Below are 17,044 nucleotides of genomic sequence, written 5' to 3' on the forward strand. Positions count from 1 at the left end.
TTTTCACTCATTAAATTTATTTATTATTGATTCCGTTTTATTCTTTGAAACTTTTACTTAAATCGGTTAAATTTAACTCAAACGGTTTTAATAACGATCGAAGTTTCTTAACGACGAAGAAACGTACGTATAATAAATAGCAGGCTAGCAGTTCTTTGTCTCATTTATAAACAACGACTTTGTTTTCTTCTTCTTCCTTCTTTTTCCTTCCTTTTAAATCTTGTTCTTTGAAATTTGATCTGTTGATCGACGCGTGGTGCCGTTCCTTATCCGTTTTCAACTATTTTTGTTCCATAGCGCTCCTTTCGTCGTTCTCGTCAATCCGTTGTAAGTAAAATTCATTTTCGTTATGTATTTTTACAAACCCAATTTATATTTTTAGCTTTGTTTATTATAAGACGGTTGTATGTACTAAAATAGACGGTCTGGTAGAATATTTGTTAGTCATAAATGATTTGTTCAATCGGAAAAAGGTAATAATGATAGGTTACTCAGTATTACTTGTTAAATATGTGTATTTTGAAAGCTGGTTAGTCTGTTTTATAGTTGAGACGGTGTATAATTATATATTGGGATCATTATGGATGTTAATTAGTCAGTTGTATAGTTGAGACGGTGTATTTGAAATGTGGAGATGATTGAGACGGTGTATACTGACCTCTAGGGATCATTTGGGATGCTAGCTAGTAAGTGGTATATTTGAGACGGTGTATACTGACATGTAGGGATTGTTTTGGGATGCTATTTGGGATCTTGTTTAGTTGTGGTATTGTGCGATGTAGATTAGGATGTTTTTGAGTCCGCTTTGCGAGTACTTTGGGACATTTTTGGGACTGTTTTGACTCGGTTTAGGACTGGTTTAGGATTGATTGAACTCTGTTTTGGTACCAGTTTTTGTGCAGCCTTCTGACTGTTTTGGGACAGTCGAAATGGAGGCCGTGTGGGCTATTTTGGCCTCGGTTTTGGGAGCCGTGACAGGCTGAGTTGGGCTCAGTTTTGGGACGGATAAAATGGTGCTTTATGGGACTATTTTTAGGGCGTAAAAGTTGTGACAATTTTCTGGGTATGCCTGTCAAAAGGGAGGGTCATAATGGTTTATGAACATAAGACAGTAGCTAATGAATATGATTTACATGTTTTGATTTAAATTAATTTCCGTCTCATATTTTATATAACGATAATTCGTTAATATCGTCCCTTCACATAATTATTTTAGGTGGCTCATATGTGGTTGAAGAGGAAGAGTAATTTTGGGTTTTAGAAGCTTTCTCAAGTTATTGCTTGTCTCTTTGCTAGCTTAAGGTAACTATTCCGAGTTACTCGACGAATTAATGTCACATTAGTAGTAAATGTGGTGCTTGTTGTTTGTTAAGTGTTTAGGTGATTGATAATGTTTTACTTTCATTTTTCACATGATAGAAATTGGAAATAACATGAGAATAATATAGCGATAAAATTTGTAATTTGGGCCAAAGTAGGCCAAGACTCTGAGATGGGCCAGATTGACCGAACGAGTTTGGTCAAACTAGGTTTAAACCAGTCAGCCTCGATTTGACCGATGACCCGTCGCGGGACTCGGGTCGAGGGTTTGTCTTTGAGGTGAGATTGGTTGTTTTTGGATGTTTTATGTTGATGCCTTAATAGTTGTAATTATCATTTCACATGTTGGTTGTTGGATGAATTGGTTGCCTTATACTTCAGTCTTCTTGTCTTGTTGCCATTTTAGCTTGTTCTCATGAATTATGAGATTAACGGTTAGCTGGAATTTGGATTATTATACTTATTGAGGATTCTGTTGGATTGTATGCTGTAAATAGACATTTATATAGCCTTTCACATGATAGAATGTTAGCATTTAGGTTGGTAAGTAGGACTTTTTGCCCTCTTAAGGTTAAGTGGGTGTCTCACTTGACTTGTGTGGTGAGTCTTGTGTGGTGTGGGCTAAAGTATTCAAGTGGGACTAGTGGGACTAGGTCCTAGGTGAGTATTTCGGCCTTCATCATAGATAGGTCTTTATAGTCTCTGACGAGTATATGTTCACTGCTTGATAGCCTTTGTGTTCCTGACTAGTGGATTTATATCCAAGTTGGGGCATGACCTCAGGTACTTATTTTGATAGTATGGGGTCAGCTTAAGTACTAGCCAACCCTTCGGTGGTGTCCTTAGGGTACTCACTTCACTTTGTTTTAAAAAAGTTGTGGGTCTTGGGTGCGGTGGTGTGTATCCGCATGTCTAGGTCTCGCCTTGATTTTAGGCTAGGGTTGTGTTGTCTCTTGGCCATGTTTTCTTAATAGTAACCGCCGAGCCAAGATACCGGTTCGATTACCTTCCCTACCTCGTGGTATAGACTCGAGTTACAAAGTGACTATTGACGGGACTAAGAACTTATGCCTGTCTTTGATATATTGCCCTTTCTTGTATGGTGATTCTATGAATCATAGAAGGTGAGATGCAAGCCGGCTATGGTTGATAGAGTTTGGATTCCTGGATGTTATGTGATTCACATGATAGTGTAGTATGAGTCGGTCTAGTATTCACATGCTAGGACTATGTGTTGTTATATTGTTGTTCACATGATAAGCACGATTGTCTAGCATCTATATGCTAAGGCATTGTGTGATTCGTATTCATATTCTTATGTTTACATGTTATATTAATTATGACATTTCGTGGCTGGGAGAACTCGGAGTTACTCCCCCCTTGACCGTGGCTTTCGTATTTGTATAAAATGCGAATGACAGGTAGGTGATGCATATATGGGGTACATGGACGAGCTAGCGAGCAAAGTAACCTTGGGACCTAGATTGGCTTTATTTATGGTGACCCTTAAACCCTTTTTATGTCACATACATTTTAGGGACATATGTCTCCCTCTTTACATTTGGTTGTATAATTTGCTATTCGCGACTTTAGCGATGGTCAGGTTATGAAACTTCTAGTTAGACCTTGTATGTTTGACACCTTCCAATTTGGATATCTTTATAACAGGTTCAGGTTTTTAAAAATTACAGGTTTTTACCCAAATGAACCTATTACAAACATATCCATGCAGTTTTATTCTAGAATTACGTGTTTACTTTTCCGCAATAAATGAGGGTGTCACAGTTGGTATCAGAGCATATTTGCTCCCGACGCACGTTTGTGCACCCCAATATAAATAACTTGACCTTAAAATAATAAACTTGAGAGATGGGTAAGATGGGTAGACTTAGGACCTTATGTTGTAGTCTCTTTGTGTTTGCTCTTTGTTAGGTACTAACCTGTTTGTTGATTGTCATTTAATAATTGTTGCGTTCTTGGATCAATGACCGTGAGCTTATCTATAGCTAATGGAATTATTACCCTTATTATAAAAAAAATTTGAACTAAAGGTTTTGAAAATATTTTAATGTTTTTCACTGGTTTTAACGTCAATTAGTGTTAAAGCTTGTTATTGGAGACGTCTGATAATTAGTTTTATCATTTGTTGGTGTAAAAATGTATTTTTATGTCTTTGAATTGGAATATTGATATTCTTGAGTGATCGCCAAGAGTATCTCCGTTCCATTGAAAGGACACTTATATTTTACGAAGATCAAGATTTAGTGCCGATTCTTTGAGGATTGAAGATTTGTTCAACCTTTGAAGAATGCTTTTACTTCCTTGCAGATGTTTCTCGTTCTTTTTGTATCTCGCCTTATTCTTAATCTCTTGGTGCTTATCCTCCTTCTAAACTCCCTTGATTTTACTTTAAAAGCTACGCTTGTACTCCTAACTTGTCTTTTGTTCCTTGCTTATCCTCCTTTAACGCCATTTGATAGTACTCTTTCTTGTGAGGAATGTTGACATGGGTTGGAAAATTCGACTTTTGAGGAGATTGTTTGTGTCTGACCCTTAACCCCGGCTTTGAGAAGTCGTGATGTTAGAAAGACTTAGGTAAGGTGATGAGACATACTTAGTGATTCTTATACCTAGTTCCTTGAATAAGTAAGTCGAGTTGTGATTGGCTTCCATAATCACTTTGGACATGAGAGTTTGATAATGGGTATGACCATATGAGAAAAGCTAATGTGGGATTATTAGTTGGCTCTTGAGAGTTCTTGAGTTGAGAGAGATTTAGTATTGAGAAGAATTTGTTAACCCTATAGTTGTATAGACCTTGAGGTCGCATTGAGTACTTGAGATGATGGGATGATGTCGAGTTTGAGTGTAGTGAGTGTAGTTCCGCTTTTGGGAATCCTTGATAAGTAAAAGGATAGAGAAACTTGAGATCCTATTGATTTTTCAGATTTTGGGGTTGGTATGTTACTACCTTGTTTTGAAATGAGAACCTTGTGGAATATTTCAGGAACCTTCTCTTGGAGTTTAGAGCTTGGTATTGGGATTCTTGATTGAAGGTTTACCTTTTTGAGAAACTCATAGTTGACACTAGTTGGATACGAATATATCTTTGTTGGAAGCTTTGACCTTAGGCTTGTGAAAGTTGTTTCTGGATGTTTGAGGATTTGGAGCGATGAGATCACACTTATAGTGGAGTACCTTGTTTCAGGGAATAGATTAGGATGAGGTAACATAAGCGATTGAGGAAACCCTTGGGAGTGATGTGGTTATGAGTTTTGTTGTTAGGAAGTTTTCGGAACCGTTTTGAGTGATGTTGTTGTTTGAGATAAGAGTGTCTGGCGTTTCCTTGTTGTCTATTTTCCCTTTCTCCTTGATCATAAGCGTTACAGTTCATACCTCATTGCCTCACTTCATCTTGCTCCTCCTTTAAGTTTGACACTCGTATCTTGTGAAACTCTATCTTTAACATCCTTGTAATTTTGACTTCAATTTTTACCCTATGAAAGTCATTATAGCTCTTTTGTTGGTTAAGTTTGAGCACTCTTAACATACTTTGTTTTTATGCTATCTAAGTTACTTTCCTTTTTGTACAACTTCTAAACTTTCAAGCTACCAGTTTCGATTCATTTTTAAAAAAAAGTTTATGTCACTTCTGCAAACCTAACCTATTTTAAAGATTTGAAAATGAAAATTCGATTTAATTCTCTAATTGCTCTTTGAGTATAGACTTCTTTATCATAGTTTTGAGTTGCTAAACCTGAGATTTTTGTAAATTTTATCCAATTTCTATTCACTTTGATCTAATTATGATGCTTTTGTCAAAGTTTAATGTTACACTTTCAGGGATTTGACCCCCAATTGGGTTTAAAAGTGAAACCTTTATTTCTATTTTGGCTTTTTGCAAAAGAAAATTTGGGTAAATTACCTTTTCTTTTGATTTTAACGTTGATCGGATGTTAGAACTCGTTATTTGAAACGTTTAATAACTTGTTCTACTCTTGTCGACGAGTGATTTTCGGTTTTAAATTTGTCTTTGACTTGGAAAGTTAGCGCTCTTGTGTGCACGACAAGGGCAATTTCGTTCCATGAATGAGACTTATACATTTGAAAACTTTTCATTAATGTTTCTGAAAGTATTTTGATTTTCGATTTATACAAATGATTTACCTTTGACCTTATCTTGGATTTGGAATGTGATGTTCTTGAATGCGCAACGAGAGCACTTCCGTTCCTTTGATGAGAATCTGGTTCTGTCGGAAAATTTTATTTGAAACTTTTGAAAGAATTTTGATTCTTACGATAAATAACCTTTAAAATGTTTTGGTTACCGATTCCAATTCCAGTTTTATTTTTATAACCTTTCATTTATACTTTCAAGTTTCGAGGACGAAACTTTTTAAAAGATGGGGTGATTGTAACACCTCGTATTTTATTAAGTTGGATAAAATTCTTTTAATTGCTATTTTGAATTTAATTACATCATTTGACGATTTATATATATATGCTTAGCTAATTAATTAATTTCATCATAAGTCGATACGTTAATTTTAATAATCATTAATAAGTTTATTTAAAGTTAGTTCGAGTTTATTGAAATTAGTTCGAGTTTATTTATTTAATAATTTCTGTTTCTTTACGAGTCCTTATGAAAGTTGTTTTAAGTGAACCCGAGATGGATTTTGGGAACAAAACCGTCCAATTAGCTATTTTGAGCTTATTTCACTAAAATAGCAATTTTTATTAATATCCGTTAGTTTAGTAAAAATCGCTAATAATTCCGATTCAAGCTGATATCGTATTATTTCCGTTAACTATCTGAGTTTATTTTATTTTCACTCATTAAATTTATTTATTATTGATTCCGTTTTATTCTTTGAAACTTTTACTTAAATCGGTTAAATTTAACTCGAAACGATTTTAATAACGATCGAAGTTTCTTAACGACGAAGAAACGTACGTATAATAAATAGCAAAGGCTAAGCAGTCTTGTCTCATTTATAAACAACGACGCCTGTTTTTTCTTCTTCCTTCTTTTTCCTTCCTTTTAAATCTTGTTCTTTGAAATTTGATCTGTTGATCGACGTCGGTATTTTCGTTCCTTATCCGTTTTCAACTATTTTTGTTCCATAGCGCTCCTTTCGTCGTTTTCGTCAATCCGTTGTAAGTAAAATTCATTTTCGTTATGTATTTTTACAAACCCAATTTATATTTTTAGCTTTGTTTATTATAAGACGGTTGTATGTACTAAAATAGACGGTCTGGTAGAATATTTGTTAGTCATAAATGATTAGTTCAATCGGAAAAAGGTAATAATGATAGGTTACTCAGTATTACTTGTAAAATATGTGTATTTTGAAATTTGGTTAGTCTGTTTTATAGTTGAGACGGTGTATAATTATATATTGGGATCATTATGGATGTTAATTAGTCCGTTGTATAGTTGAGACGGTGTATCTTTGAAATGTGGAGATGATTGAGACGGTGTATCGACCTCTAGGGATCATTTGGGATGCTAGCTAGTAAGTGGTATATTTGAGACGGTGTATCCGACATGTAGGGATTGTTTTGGGATGCTATTTGGGATCTTGTTTAGTTGTGGTATTGTGCGGTAGATTAGGAATTGTTTTTGAGTCCGCTTTGCAGTACTTTGGGACATTTTGGGACTGTTTTGACTCGGTTTAGGACTGGTTTAGGATTGATTGAACTCTGTTTTGGTACAGTTTTGTAAGCCTTCCACTGTTTTGGGACGATCGAAATGGAGGCCGTGTGGGCTATTTTGGCCTCGGTTTTGGGAGCCGTGACAGGCTGAGTTGGGCTCAGTTTTGGGACGGATAAAATGGTGCTTTATGGGACTATTTTTAGGGCGTAAAAGTTGTGACAATTTTCTGGGTATGCCTGTCAAAAGGGAGGGTCATAATGGTTTATGAACATAAGACAGTAGCTAATGAATATGATTTACATGTTTTGATTTAAATTAATTTCCGTCTCATATTTTATATAACGATAATTCGTTAATATCGTCCCTTCACATAATTATTTTAGGTGGCTCATATGTGGTTGAAGAGGAAGAGTAATTTTGGGTTTTAGAAGCTTTCTCAAGTTATTGCTTGTCTCTTTGCTAGCTTAAGGTAACTATTCCGAGTTACTCGACGAATTAATGTCACATTAGTAGTAAATGTGGTGCTTGTTGTTTGTTAAGTGTTTAGGTGATTGATAATGTTTTACTTTCATTTTTCACATGATAGAAATTGGAAATAACATGAGAATAATATAGCGATAAAATTTGTAATTTGGGCCAAAGTAGGCCAAGACTACGAAAGTGGGCAGTTGACCGAACGAGTTTGGTCAAACTAGGTTTAAACCAGTCAGCCTCGATTTGACCGATGACCCGTCGCGGGACTCGGGTCGAGGGTTTGTCTTTGAGGTGAGATTGGTTGTTTTTGGATGTTTTATGTTGATGCCTTAATAGTTGTAATTATCATTTCACATGTTGGTTGTTGGATGAATTGGTTGCCTTATACTTCAGTCTTCTTGTCTTGTTGCCATTTTAGCTTGTTCTCATGAATTATGAGATTAACGGTTAGCTGGAATTTGGATTATTATACTTATTGAGGATTCTGTTGGATTGTATGCTGTAAATAGACATTTATATAGCCTTTCACATGATAGAATGTTAGCATTTAGGTTGGTAAGTAGGACTTTTTGCCCTCTTAAGGTTAAGTGGGTGTCTCACTTGACTTGTGTGGTGAGTCTTGTGTGGTGTGGGCTAAAGTATTCAAGCTGGGACTAGTTGGGACTAGGTCCTAGGTGAGTATTTCGGCCTTCATCATAGATAGGTCTTTATAGTCTCTGACGAGTATATGTTCACCGCTTGATAGCCTTTGTGTTCCCGACTAGTGGATTTATATCCAAGTTGGGGCATGACCTCGTTACTTATTTTGATAGTATGGGGTCGGCTTAAGTACTAGCCAACCCTTCGGTGGTGTCCTTAGGGTACTCACTTCACTTTGTTTTAAAAAAGTTGTGGGTCTTGGGTGCGGTGGTGTGTATCCGCATGTCTAGGTCTGCGCAGATTTTAGGCTAGGGTTGTGTTGTCTCTTGGCCATGTTTTCTTAATAGTAACCGCTGAGCCAAGATACCGGTTCGATTACCTTCCCTACCTCGTGGTATAGACTCGAGTTACAAAGTGACTATTGACGGGACTAAGAACTTATGCTTGTCTTTGATATATTGCCCTTTCTTGTATGGTGATTCTATGAATCATAGAAGGTGAGATGCAAGCCGGCTATGGTTGATAGAGTTTGGATTCCTGGATGTTATGTGATTCACATGATAGTGTAGTATGAGTCGGTCTAGTATTCACATGCTAGGACTATGTGTTGTTATATTGTTGTTCACATGATAAGCACGATTGTCTAGCATCTATATGCTAAGGCATTGTGTGATTCGTATTCATATTCTTATGTTTACATGTTATATTAATTATGACATTTTGGTCGGGAGAACTCGGAGTTACTCCCCACGATCGTGGCTTTCGTATTTGTATAAAATGCGAATGATGTAGGTGATGCATATATGGGGTACATGGACGAGCTAGCGAGCAAAGTAACCTTGGGACCTAGATTGGCTTTATTTATGGTGACCCTTAAACCCTTTTTATGTCACATACATTTTAGGGACATATGTCTCCCTCTTTACATTTGGTTGTATAATTTGCTATTCGCGACTTTAGCGATGGTCAGGTTATGAAACTTCTAGTTAGACCTTGTATGTTTGACACCTTCCAATTTGGATATCTTTATAACAGGTTCAGGTTTTTAAAAATTACAGGTTTTTACCCAAATGAACCTATTACAAACATATCCATGCAGTTTTATTCTAGAATTACGTGTTTACTTTTCCGCAATAAATGAGGGTGTCACATTGATTTCTTAACTTGTTCATTAACGTGAACCTTTGTTAGAACCATTAGTGCTTTCTTATTAGCGTAAGTTAGTCACTCGAGTATTTAACGGTACTCATTGAGTTACAGCTAGAGTTAGTTGTACGAGTTGGGTTAGTAAATTTGTAATCCGTAGAAAGGTACTAAATTTATTAATCGAGAATAGTGGACGTAGGTTTCGACTTGTGAAACTGAACCACTTCAAAAAAATCCGTGTGTCTCTTCTTCTTTCGTTTGTTTCGTTTATTTTGCTTACTATCGTTAGTTGATTAGTTAAAGTTTAACCAATAAACTTTAAATAATCAATTACATACGCACATTCGAAAAAGCTTTAAAAAGTTTTAAATCCTCAATTCACCCCCCCCCCCCCTCTTGAGTATTTTTGGATCAATAGACTCTTCAAATTTTTTATAAGTTTGCAACACATTATTATTCCCCTTTTTCCATTTATAGGAAGCTCAGGTGAAGCGTTTTGCATTGAGGGTGTGCTATCACATTATTACATGTGATAAGAACGTATTAAGAAATAGAGTGAAAAAAGATGCACTAGAATGGAGTCGTGTACCGCTGTAAGAACCTTCTTCTTTTAATATTATCATATTTTTCTTGCAAAACCTTTATTACTTTAGTTGATTAAATAATGTTATATGTTCGTATTGTGGCAGTGGCTCTCGACCACTTCCTTACAGTGACCAGCAATTGTTGGATTATGTATGCAGATCAAAATCGTCACAAACTAAATTGTAATGATTTTGCTTTGATTTTACAATATAAAAGTTATATGATTTTGCTTTGATTTTACAATATAAAAGTTATATTATGAGAGATATTGACTAATTGCATTTCCTCAATATTTAAGTGACGCTATGGAAGTCACAAGACATGCTTTACAGACCCTTGGACCACGTGACTTTGTTATGGATCAGGTAAGTATCATTTTCCTTTCCTTTTTCTTTTCATGTTACATTTTACTTCTTTTGTGAATCCTAGAACTTGTTTTGTGAATGCTAGAACTTATTTTGTGAATCCTGGAACTTGTTTTGTGAATCTTGGAACTTATTTTGTGAACTTGTTTTTTGAATCTTGGACCTTATTTTGTGAATCCTGGACCTTATTTTGTGAATCCTGGAACTTATTTTGTGAATCCTTTACCTATGTTTTGTTAAATTTGATTTTGTAGGTGGTTGATATGTTTGGAGTTAAGTCCACACTCGGTAGATCACATCTCCTCTACTTGCCAACCACAATATATGTGAGCTTCAAATCCTTTAGATGTTGATATTCAAGTATTTTCTTTCTTAATGTTGCTCCTCTCTGGTTTATTAAAATGGTCCTACTTTTGTCACATGCAGACCGTTCATGAAGAACGCAAGCCAGCTATTTAGGGTCAATGCCTGAAGTCTGATTACATTCCACTTGGTGGGAGCAATATCCCAAAGGTGAAAGATCCCTTTTCTACTATTTATGTTCTATTTTATTTATTTTCGTTCATGTGTATTGTTAATTGGTTTGTCTATTGCAGGTTTTTATCCCTATGGTTAACGATAAGTGTCGTCATTGGTGGGCTTGCGTTTGCGATTTAAAGAAAAAAGTAAATTTCATCCTCGACTCAAGCACCGATTTACATGCGGATACTGATAACCACACAACCCACGAGATTGTATGATTTTTTCCCAAAAAATTTTGGAATATTTATCTTTAGTTTCTTAAAAGTATATCCCTGTCATATTTTTATGTTCTATTGGCTTTTTCATATTCCAGTTGTACCAAGTTACATCTGTTCTTTGTGGTGGTTCATCTGCATTTGAACCTTTGCGGTTGATGTACATGAACCCAATTGAAAACCTTCAAGTCCCTCAACAAAAAACATGGTATGTAACCATGTATCTTTGTTTTTTAGGCTATATTATGAGATATATCGTACAATTTTGAATGGTCCCTCTTTGACTAAAACCATGTACCCAATCCCATATTGCTGAAATGAATGGTTGAATAGTTAATCTTCACTTGAGATGTTTCTTTTACTCATAAATGTTTATTTATTTGTAGTTTTGATTGTGGAGTGTTTGTGCTGAAATGGTTGGATGCGTTGGACGATGAAAGTTTATGGACCAACAGTGAATATTTTGAGGTATGGATTTACGGGTTTTGCCTCCTACCTTGCCATTGCTACATATTAAATATATACTATACTGTATAAAAATCTCTTTTGCAGAAATTGCCTGACTATCAAAAGAAGATAATATTGGAACTTCTTAAATGGGATAAAAATACAAAAACGGTACACTTGCTTGACTTAAAATTAATGCAAAGTCCATTTGGTCATAACTTTGGTGAACATCTCTTAATTGTTACTTGTTTTTGATGGTATAGGTGTTTCATTGATGACATGACAGTCTTTTTGCAAGCAAATGATATTTCTCCGATGGATATGTGTTCACTGGCGGACATCCCTTGCTTCAGCAGGCCTGCTATATCTATCTTGTGTTGATGTACTCAGTATTCGAAATGGTGAAATTCGGCCATATGACCTTTGTTTTTTTGTAATGGTACCATGAATTGATTAGTTTGTAGTCTTGTATTTAAGTAGTCGAGAATGTATTTAGTAGTCGAGAATGTAATGCTACAAGAAATTGTGAAACTTCGTATGACGGTCTTTTTATTGAGAGACAAAGATGTTTAATGCAAGCCGCCTTCTCATTTGATTCGCATCTTTTTCTGTATTATGTACAATTACATGTTTAATGTCGTCAACTAAAGGTTTTATTTCATTGGGAAACGATGCTAGATTCAGGCTAAATTGGGAAACGATGACATCGACTAAAGACTAAATTTTGATCAAAATCACAAAAATACTTAATCCTGGATTCAGGTCTAGGTTTCATAATTTTATGTTCCAGTTTCACAAGATAAGTTCCAGGATTCACAACATTGAGTAAAAGAAACATCTTAAGTGAAGATCAACTATTCAAGACTTAGTTTCACAATTTCATGCTCCAGTTTCACGTAATTAGTTCCAAGATTCTCAAAATTAGGAGTCATGTATTCTTAAGTAAAGATCCACGTGGTCCAGTTTCACAAATTTTCGCAATTTCAAATTTCACTTCAACTTCCATATTCAGTGCTCTCTCTTCAACTTCCATATTCACTAACTGCTTCTCTTTTCAACTTCCATATTCACTAACTGCTTCAATTTCACATCCGTCTTCGCCATTATCTGCCATTATCATTGAGCTTTTCGTCTGCCATTAGCATTACCCTTTCTACTATCGCTTCAATTAGGTATTCTCTATCTACTTTCTCAAGTTTTGATTCATCCTCCTTTTGTTTCGTATTTTTCACCATAATTTTCAATCAACTTCTTTAATTCGTCAAATTATTGTTTTTATTATGCAGGTTTTTGTTATTGAGGGTTTAGGGTTTTTGCCAGTTTTTGTTAGTGAGGGTTTACGGTTTTTTTAGTATATTTCGATTCTATTGCGTATGGTTTTGTGATTAATTTATCGTTCTTTGGATGCATGTTCTTTGGATGCATGTTCTTTGCCAGTTTTTAAATGTTTTGGTTAGCGAGGGTTTAGGGTTTAGGGTTTTTGCCAGTTTTTTTTAGCTACATCTCATTTGCATTTCGTGAATCTAGGACCTACTTGTGTGAATCTAGGACCTAATTGTGTGAATCCAGACCCTGTTTTATGAAACTAGAAGATAATATTATTATACTTTTTAATAAGTGCATGAATTCACCTTATCTGTTTTCATTATCTTATCCTTCTAAATTGCCAGTTTTTAAATGTATTGTTGGTTAAGTTTTCAGTAGCTACATCTCATTTGCATTTTGTGAATCTAGGACCTAGTTGTGTGAATCTAGGACCTAATTGTGTGAATCTCAGACCCTGTTTTGTGAAACTGGAAGATAATATTGTTATACTTGTTAATAAGTGCATGAAATCACCTTCTCTGTTGTCAAACTTACTTAAAATGTTTACATTTTGGATTTTAGTTCTAATGTTATTTTGCCTTACTTGGTGCATAATAGGAAGCAAGCTAAAATGAAGCGACCTGTTGAACCAGCTGCTGATTCTACTGAAGCTACTTGATGCGTGTCTAATATATGATGTTTTGCACCTCATTTCACACGCATTTCAGAGCTCAATTGAGTAGTTTATGCTACTATTTCCCTTGTTTCGTGTATTTCTTCCTTTTCTTGTGATTTTGTAGGAACATGAAGATTTCAGCGGAAAATAAGCCGAATCCGTCCCTAAGTACTTAGCATTGCATTTGACATGGAGTATTGACTCGAGGAATGAGCTTGGTGCGCGTTTCAAAGCCTAAAGATAGCAAAAGCATGGGTGCGTACGAGTTTAACAAGCAAAGAAGCATTTCACGATATTGCAGCCTCGTTCATATGGCTATATCTTGGGTTATAAGCAGATAATCAAGTGATTCCAATTGTAGGTGAAAGCTTATCCTCTTAGCTTTCCAACGCCATGTAGAATGCCTGATTTGACCAAGTAACGAAGAAATGGCAGCTGTTTTAAGATCGGTCTTGTGCAGCAATCGTCGAATGCAATGCATTGTTCAAGCACCTTTGGTCGATCGATGGCCATAGTGGTCGATCGACCACTCCACAGTCGACGCAAAATAAAAGATCGAGAATTCCAAAGCCCATTGTGATTAGGTTTAGGAATAAAGGTTACGCAGGATTATTTCTATATAATGTATCCTTAGTTTTCAGAATAAGCATTCAGTTTTGATCATCTAGATCCAAAAATACAGTAGCTATTTTCGTAGTTTAGAATTCTAAATAAAGTTCGTACTTTGCTTTCGGATTCCTCTTGTTCCATTGCTTCGGTAATTCTAATCTTTCAATTCCTGTATTGTTATTTCGTTTCTTTAGTATTAATTCTTGCTAGATAGAATCCCGAAGCCAATTTCTCGTTTTATGTTAGTAATTTGTTTAGTTAATTTAATTATGAAATCATATGCTTTAGTTGTTGATCTTGCTGTTATTATTATCATCGTTATGAGTAGCTAAACACCCTTTGCTAAGATGTAGGGGATCTATGGCGTAGATGGCAGTAGAATAGGTAACCCCGCATTAGGGCTTGGTCGATCGACTGGCTTAACTAGTCGATCGACTGAGCCGGTTAGTCGATCGACTGGGGTAGCTGGTCGATCGACTGACTTCACATCTGGTTTTGCTTTGTTTATTTCGTTAAGTGCTTTATTTTTCAATGAGACCGAGAGGAGACTTGATAGATGTTTAAACTTGACCATCTCGTAGATCAAGAGATAGGAATGGACAATAATTAACGAATTAAAACGACTAAATTGCTAAAGATCGAGAGATAACGTGATTTAGTTTGCATTAGGAATCATTAATCAAGAACGAGAGTTAGTATTATTGAGACTTAGGGAATAGTAGCATAGGCCGAGAGGTATTTACTATTTGACATGGACCGAGAGGACTTGTTTTCCCCATCCTTCGCGACCGTATTTCGAAGTTACCTAGGATTTAGTGCCATCGCAGCTATAGTGAACCGACCGTCTTAGCATTCCTTTTATCATTTGCTTTTTCCTATTTTTTTATTCCTTGTTTATTTATTTTCGCATTTAGACTTAGATATAACTCAAATCAAAACCCCCTTAAAACTGTTACCCTTAGACTAAGATTAAAAGCAACTATTATCTCCCTACCTCCCTGCGGATCGACCCTTACTACCGCTTGCTAGTTGTAGTTTGGAAAATTATAAATATTATTTTTGGTACTCACTTGACGGGTATCAAATTTTGGCGCCGTTCCGGGAGGGCGCGCTAGTTTTAGTTGTTTTTTCATTTTAGTTTGTTTTTCGCCTCAAGGGAAGGCGAGTACCTTGAGGCGGTTGTTATCTTCTTCTTTAGTGTTGTTTATTTGCAAGACTTCGGGAGAGTCCACTCATGTTCCTTTCCCGGAGCGCAGAATCTTTGTTTTGTGGGAGATGCGGCGGAGTGGGACACACATCTGAAGCATGCGAGCACTCTACGGAGAAGATGTTTGCTTTTCATCAACTTCAGCTCGACAATTCGTATAACTACGCTCCTACTTCACCGTATCAACCATATGGGCCTCCTTATGAAGCCCCACCACCATCCACTCCGTCACAAAGCAAAGAGTTGAAAAACGAAGTTGCGAGTTGACAAGTCTAGTGCGACTTCTTATGGTGGAGGTACGTAAAAGCAATGCGGCGAATCAGGCCTTAATCGCGAAGGCGATATCTCAAATTGCTACATTAGACAAGAATGCGGTGAGATACCGAGTCAATTTCACTCTCGAATCAGCGTATTGAGACCGTACATGCAATGACGCCGAGGAGCGGGTCTGCTCTCGATGGACCCGAGAAAGTTCTTTGAAAAGGGGAAGAAGAAAAAGGGGAGAAAAAGACGATCGAAGATAAACACGATCGATCGACCGACATACCCCGATCGATCGACGATCCGCGCAAAGACAAAACACACATTCTGTAGATGTCGATCGATCGACATTCATGGTCGATCGATCGACCGAAGTCTGCTTTGAGGTGAGTCTTTTCGTCCTCCGATGCGGACAACTTGAGGGACCACTTGTTTCGGGATGAGACGACTCCGAAATTATTGAGGCAAGACCCGAGTCTTTGATGGGTCGATCCGGTTCGAAGTATGACCCGATGTCGATTAATGGTTCATATCTCGAGACGGTCCGAGGAAAGGTCAAGTTACAACAAAGTAGTGGATTTTCACCTAAGTCCACCGATGCGGTATGAGAGACCTAGAGGAGAGGGAAAAGCTACTTATGACGACTCCTTATCCAGAAAGACTAGTGCCGTCCAAAGATGAGGTAACATTCGATAAATTTAAAGATGTCGTGCGTAGTCTTAACGTGCAAATTCCTTTCTTAGAGCTAGTTAATCAAATACCTGCATATACGAAGTTCTTGAAACAGTTGCTAGCTAAGAAGAGGTCTTTGAATGTTGTGGAGTCAGTGCATTTAACTGAAGAGTCTAGTTCGTACTTAACTCACACTGCTACTCATAAACCGTATCGACCCGGTAGTTTCTCTGTCCCCCTCGCAATATTGGTACCTTCTCAATCGAGAAGGCATTATGTGATTTAGGGGCTAGTGTCAGTGTTATGCCTTTGAGTCTGGCTAAGAAGTTGAAATTAACTAGATTCACTGTTACTGACATGACTGTGCAAATGGCTGACCGTTCTGCAGTTCAGCCAGTAGGGGTCTTAGAGAATGTGCCTTTTCAAATTGAAAAGTTCTTTTTTCCTGTTGACTTTGTTGTTTTGGATATTCCTGAAGATGTCAACACCCCAATTATTTTGGGAAGACCGTTTTTGCACACTGCTGGTGCAATAATTGATGTAGGGGAAAGAACTTTGAAATTTAAGGTAGGGAAGCATTCTATTATGTTTTGATCCCCTAGGAAGAAAGACCCCATGTGGCCCATGACTGTAATATGATTTCTGAAAAGAAATCTTATTTTGTGCTTTCTGACATTCCCACTTCCTTACCTGTACCTATTCCTGTTATGACACCTCCGCCCCAGATTGGGAGCAATATGGAGGACAATTCTCTTGTTTTGAATGTTGCAGGAACCGGTTTGGGGAAGGAAGAACCGCTCGCTGCTCCAGCTGAGAAGGAGCCCATTGTTCAGAGAGGCGGTTTGGGATGTCTGAGCTATGCAACTGACGAGGAGCCGGATGCGGAGCCCAAGAAGAAGGAGCCAGTCAAAATTTCGGAGTCAGATCTTGAGTGTGAGAAGC

The sequence above is a fragment of the Silene latifolia genome, chromosome Y, assembly GCF_048544455.1.
Source record: "Silene latifolia isolate original U9 population chromosome Y, ASM4854445v1, whole genome shotgun sequence".
NCBI lineage: Eukaryota > Viridiplantae > Streptophyta > Magnoliopsida > Caryophyllales > Caryophyllaceae > Silene > Silene latifolia.